Raw genomic sequence first — 6,562 nt, forward strand, 5'->3', positions numbered from 1 at the left:
TCTCCTTTATTTCTTTTGTGAGTCTGGCTAAAAGTTTGTCGATTTTGTTCACTCTTTCAAAGAACCAAAATTTACTTTCATTGATGTCTTGTATGGTTTATTTCTGCCCTAACTTTAATTATTTCTGTCCTTCTGGTTGCTTTAGGGTTCCTTTGTTTTTCTTCTTCTAGGTCTTTAAGATTTGCAATCAGGCTTTTTATTTCTGCTTTTTCTTGTTTCCTAATGTGTGCTTGTATGGCTATGAACTTCCCTCTCAATACTGCCTTAGCTGTGTCCCAAATTTTTTGATAGCTTGTGGCTTCATTTTCATTGAACTCTTGAGACATTTTGATTTCTTCCTTTATTTCCTTTCTGACCCAGTAGTTGTTAAGGAGCGTACTTTTGAGTTTCTACATTTTGGGACTATTACTAATCTTTTGTTGATTTTTAAGTGTTAGTTTAACCCAACTGTGGTCTGAGAAGTTGCTTGGGATGATTTCAGTGCTCTTGAATTTGCTGATTCTGTGTTGTGGCCTAACATATGGTCTATCTTGAGACTGACCCATGTGGACTTGAGTAAAATGTGTATTCCAGTTTCTGGGGATGAATGACTCTGAAAATATCTAATAGTTCTCGTTTATCTATCTCTTCATTTAGCTCCCTCATGTATTTATGGATTTTCTGCCTGGATGATCTGTCAAGTAGAGAGTGGGCTGTTGAAGTCCCCTAGTATGACTGTGTTGTTGTTAATATATTGCTGTAGCTCTTTCAGTCGATGTTTGATGTACTTAGATGACTTCTCATTGGGTGCATAGATGTTAATAATTGTTAAGTCCTCTTGATTGATTTTCCCACTGAGCATTAAGTAGTGTCCATCCCTATCTTTTAAAATTTTATTTAAAGTCTATGGTGTCAGATATGAGAATAGCTGTTTCTGTACTTTTTTGTGGGCTACTAGCTTGTATGATAGTTTTCCATCCTTTCACTTTGAGTCTGTGTTTGTCTTGTTGTGTTAGGTGGGTTTCCTATAGACAGCATATTGTTGGGTTGTGTTTTCTCATCCATCTTCCTACTCTGTGCCTTTTCATAGGTGAATTCAGGCCATTGACATCTATGGATATCATAGACTGAAGATATTTTGACACCATTCTTTCACATTTTTTAGAATGTTCTAATATGGCATATTTGTGTTGGTCTGATTGTTTATAGGAGCACTTTCAGAATTTCTTTCAGGGCATACTTGGTGATAGTAGGCTCTTACAACTTTTGCTTGTCTGAGAAGGTTTTTATGCCTCCATTTAGTCTGAATGACAGTCTAGCAGGATACAGTAGTCTTGGTTGAAAGCTTTTCTCACTGATCACTCAATCAATATCTTGCTATTCTCTTCCAGCCTGTAATGTTTGTGTGGAGAAGTCTGCTGCTAATCTTATGGGTTTTCCTCTGTAGGTAACACTTTGTTTTTCTCTTGCAGGCTTCAGGATTCTTTCTTTATTCTTACTACTTTCCATTCTAAATATGATGTGTCTTGGCGTCTTTAAGTCTGAATTAATTCTGTTTGAGTCCCTCTGGGCTTCTTGAACCTTTCTGTCTTTGATGTTGTCTAGACTAAAGAAGTTCTCAGCTATTATGTCCAGAAGAATGCTTTCTTCCCCTCCCTCTCTTTCTTTCTGTTAAATAAATAATGCATATATTATTTCTTTTGAAGTCATCTCATAGGTCTCTGTTTTTGTTTTCAGTATCTCTTAATCTCTTCTTGAGATCTCTTACATCTTTTTTAGTTGTCTCTAATTTGTCCTCAATCTTGCTATATCTGTCTTTAGCCTCATTTATTCTATTCTCTCTCCCCTCTATGTTTTCTGGAGTTCATCCATTTTGTTACCCTTTTCTGATACTGTTTTAGCTTGTTCAACTAGTTGTGTTCTTAGCTCAGCTATTTCAACTTTGAACTCTCTAATAACCTTGAGATAGTATTTTCTTCCAGGGTCTCATTTGTTATTTCTGCATTTCTGATGACAATTCTTCCAAACTCTTTATACACTTCTGTGATTATTTCCTTAACTAGTGTTTGGATGTTGACCTCATTGTTTTGTGCTTCAATCTTTTTGAGGTTTTTATCTGGACTCTTGTCCTAGTTCATTTCTCCAATATTTCTTCTTGTTGGTTTAACCATTTTATATAGTATGTTATGAGTTCCCTCTCTCAGTACTTTTCAAATTACTGGTCATTCTTGCCTGGATTGACTTGTTTCTAAGTAAGGTAATTAAAGAGTTCACAGTTGTGGAGATTGACAGTTTTTTCAGTAGTATTTTTAATCCCTGAGTTGGAGCTCAGTGGTTTAAAAGCCTCTTTTGTTCTTTTTCTTCTCTGTAGGCTACGGTAGCCTGAGGACTTTTAAAGTATAAGTAGGCTTCTTAGCTTAATCACTGACTCCTGACCAAGAGAAAGCAGGGTGGGGCAGAGATAATCCAGTGGTTATGCAAAGAGACTTTCATAGCCCCACTGTTAAGCCACTGAAGTATAGATCTTCTTCTGGGTTTCCTCGTTAGTTCTCTGTACCCTGGTGTCAGCACAGGGCCTCCATGCTGCTGCTCTAGATTCTGGGGGCTGTAGCATTGGAGACTCACAGTTGCACTTGGTGAGTCTCAGAGGAGTCCTCTCCTCCCTTCAGCTGTCCCCTTGTTGGTGAAAAAGACTGGAGGTGGTGTCTCAACTGGTAAACTGAGGGATTGTTACCAGCCACTTTATCTCTCCCTATGTTCCTGTCTGTCCATAAGCCACATGTATTTGCACTCACTGGTGATTTAGTGGGTTCCTTAAGTTGTTCTAGTACTGTATTTTTGCAGTCCCTGGTGGTCTCCTTTGGTATTCCTATTTGACTTGGGAGAGGAGAGGAGAGAAACACAGCTGCTTGCCCTTTATCATTATTTATATATGTCTGAGGGTAGGATCCAGACTTCTGTACAATAAATATGAAATGTTTGACAGTGGCACAAAAAATGAGTAACAGCTTCAAATAAAATACATTCTCTTCACCTATTGCTGTTAGAGTTAACATTACCTCCACTTCTAATTATCCAACATGAAAACATATGCAAGTGGAATGATGGGAAGTGGGCACAGCTTATTTGTTTCCTCCTTCCTTCATACTAATCTTATCTTTTAAATCTTATTTAACCCCTAATTTATGAATAGCTGCCTTTTGTTGTTGTTGCTGCAAAGCGTCTGACATACTGTGCATCTTTGACAAGCACTTTGTCCTTTTCTCTCATTCCTCCTTCAAATGACATAACTATCTTGGGGGAGAACAGACTCATCCTGCACCTTTCTAGCTTTTTTTTTTTTGCCTCCAGAGTTATCACTGGGGCTCAATGCCTGCACTATGAATCCACTGCTCCTGGAGGCTATTTTTTCCCTTTTGTTTCCCTTGTTATCACTGTTGATACTACTGCTGTTGTTGTTGTTGGATAGGACAGAGAGAAATCAACAGAGGAGGAGAAGACAGAGAGAAGGAGATAAAAACATACACCTGCAGACCAGCTTTACTGCTTGTAGAGCTACCCCTCTGCAGATGGGAAGCTGGAGGCTCAAACTGGGATCCTTAGGCCAGTCTGTGCACTTTGCCTCCATGTGAACTTAACCCATTGTGCTGCTGCCCTGCCCCCCCACATTTCTGGCTTCTTGAAGGCTAGACAGATAAGCAAACAAGCATAGGACAGAGCAATAAGAAAAAAGTAAAGGACATAAATTATGTATACAGTTTGCATATATGAATTCTGAGTAACTGTGTTTTTTTGCTTATCTTTTTTTGTCTTTTAATAGGGCTACATGGGTATAGCTCCATAGTACACTCACAAAGTTCTGTCCCCTTCCACACACACATACATCCCAGCTCCAACAGTAACTACCAGAGTTCTCACTATATCTTAGACCCATTATATATTTGCAAGTTCATGTGTTTCAATTATCTATATTCCACATATGAGTGAAAACAGTTGTTTTCATTTCTTTATTTCCTTCACTAAGCATAATTTGCTTCAGTTCTATACATTTTGCCAAGGGCACAATATCATCTTTTATAATTGAAGAGCTGTAGAGTAAACATTATAAATTCTTTATTTAGACATCTGTTGATCAGCATTCAGGTTGCTACCATATTTTGACTATTGTGAATAATGCAACTATGAGCATGGAAGTAGATATCTTTCTTTGAATTAGTGTTTTCATGTCATTTGGATAAATACTTAAGAGTGATATAGCTGAATAATAAGGTATTTCTAATTTTTAAAATATTTTCTATACTATTTTCCACAATACCTGTGCTAGTTTGCATTCCCACCAGCAGTGTGACAGAGTTCTCTTTTATCCATGTCGTCACCAACATTTATCATTTCCTGTTTTTTTGAAATGGGCCATTCTCACGGGTGTGAGGTGAAATCTCAGTGTGGTTTTAATTTACATTTTTACAAAGTGATTTTTATCAGTTTATCAACACAGAGAGTGTATTCATTTCTCCAGAAAGATTCCAAGCACTAAAGTTCATGAGAAGGTGGAACTCTTTTCCAAGAGAGATCAGATACTTTTAATTTCTGCACTGCACATTCCTCAGCTGTTAATGAACTCCATAAGACACCCACATCTAAGCCATAATGTGTTTAGTGATCCTGGATCAGTACAGAAAGAAGCACCATGGATTTGAGTATTCACTGGCATCGGGCCATTGGAGTGATTACTAAATTATCAACAAATCTCTTAGATCAAATCTTCCAGTTAGGACTGACTCCTTCTGCCTGGAACTCCCATGAACTTTGTCCAGGTGATACTTCCTTCCCAGAACTCCTTGGATGGTCAGCCTCTCTCCACCCTTCCAATGATGATACTTGGATAAATGTGTTCAGACAAGTAGATTTTAGGGGTTTTTTTGTGATGGAGCACACATTAAGAATTTTATTTGGAATATATATCCCAAATATATATATTCCAAATAAAGTTATTGATAAAATATTAATATATGTATATTATTTATATAGTAAAGAACCAGTCTTTATCTTCAAGTTGTTATGGATTTTTTGTTTTAAGTAATGATTAGTGATTTACAAGATTATAAAATAATAAGGGCATAGTTCTGCAACATCCAAACCATGAAAGTTCTGCACCCCCTCTCTTGTCCTAACAATAACCACTATATTTTCCCCAGAGTCTTGAAATAAAATGTTCCCCAGTTGCACAATAGACAGACAGGTGTGTCTGCTGTTCTTGCATTTCTGAAAACCTAGGGGACTTGAAATGTTAATCAGGTTAAATCATTTCATTCCATAGAATGTAGCCAACCAAATTGTATGTTTTATTTTGTATTCACTTGCATATTGGCAGTCTGGATTGGGTGTGGAATGTAACCAATCCACGTCATCTCTTGTCTTATATGTACCTTGATGACTCATGGGGTGACCAATCCATTCTCATATTACCCTGGAACACACTTGGTTGGTGCACCTTGTAACCAATCAATGCACACCACTCCTGGCTGGAAGGGTATATAAGCAGCTTTCCAAATCAGAGAGTTGGTCTAGCTTGGCAGAAGTCCCTTAGATTCTGCCTGCATAATAAAGTATCTCCTTGAGTAGTGCACCAAAGTTAAAACCCTGGGTTAAGGCTAAGGTTCTATGTATGGGACATAGTCCTTTGGTGGTGGGAATGGTGTTTATGTACACTCCTATTAATATGTAGTCATATAAACCACTATTTAATTAATATGAGAGGGGAAAAATTGATTGAATGCCTCAAACTTTTTAATGCATAAACCAGAGGCTGATTTTTTGAAATGTTGACTCTCCTAAAAGCTAGACCAGGGAGAACAACAACAACCAGGGGCACAGCTATATAAAAATAATATCAAAAGACATAAATTGTGGTCATGTTGTATATGATACAGCAAATCCTAACAAAGGGATTTTTCAAAGTTAAACCAATTGCCAAATAATATAATTATAGCAATAACTATCTATTGCCTTCTTAAACCCTAAAACAGAAGGAACCTCCCACTTCCTCTATAGACCCTATATTCATATCACATCAAATCGATGGGGTTTATAGTCAACAATATTTATACACCTTTTCCATATTTGGGAGCTACTCTCTTCCCTGACCCAGCTTTCTGGTCCTTTTTCCAGTCATGACATCATCTCCCCAGACAATAACTTGGGTCCACCTGCATATCAAATGTCAGGCTCAGAAGAAAAAAAAAATTAGGGAGTCAGGCGGTGGCTCAGCGGGTTAAGCGCATGTGGTGTAAAGCACAGGGACCGGCAGAAGGATCCCAGTTCGAGCCCCCGGCTCCCCACCTGCGGGGAGGTCGCTTCACAGGCGGTGAAGCAGGTCTGCAGGTGTCTGTCTTTCTCTCCCCTTCTCTGTCTTCCCCTCCTCTTTCCATTTCTCTCTGTCCTATCCAGCAACGACAACATCAATGATGGCCACAACAACAAAAAACAACAAGGACAACAAAAGGGAATAAATAAATAAATATAATTAAAAAAAGAAAAAAAAATTAGTATAGTCATGAGCCCTTTGGACTCCCCCAACTTTTCA

This window comes from Erinaceus europaeus, chromosome 1, assembly GCF_950295315.1.
Source record: "Erinaceus europaeus chromosome 1, mEriEur2.1, whole genome shotgun sequence".
NCBI lineage: Eukaryota > Metazoa > Chordata > Mammalia > Eulipotyphla > Erinaceidae > Erinaceus > Erinaceus europaeus.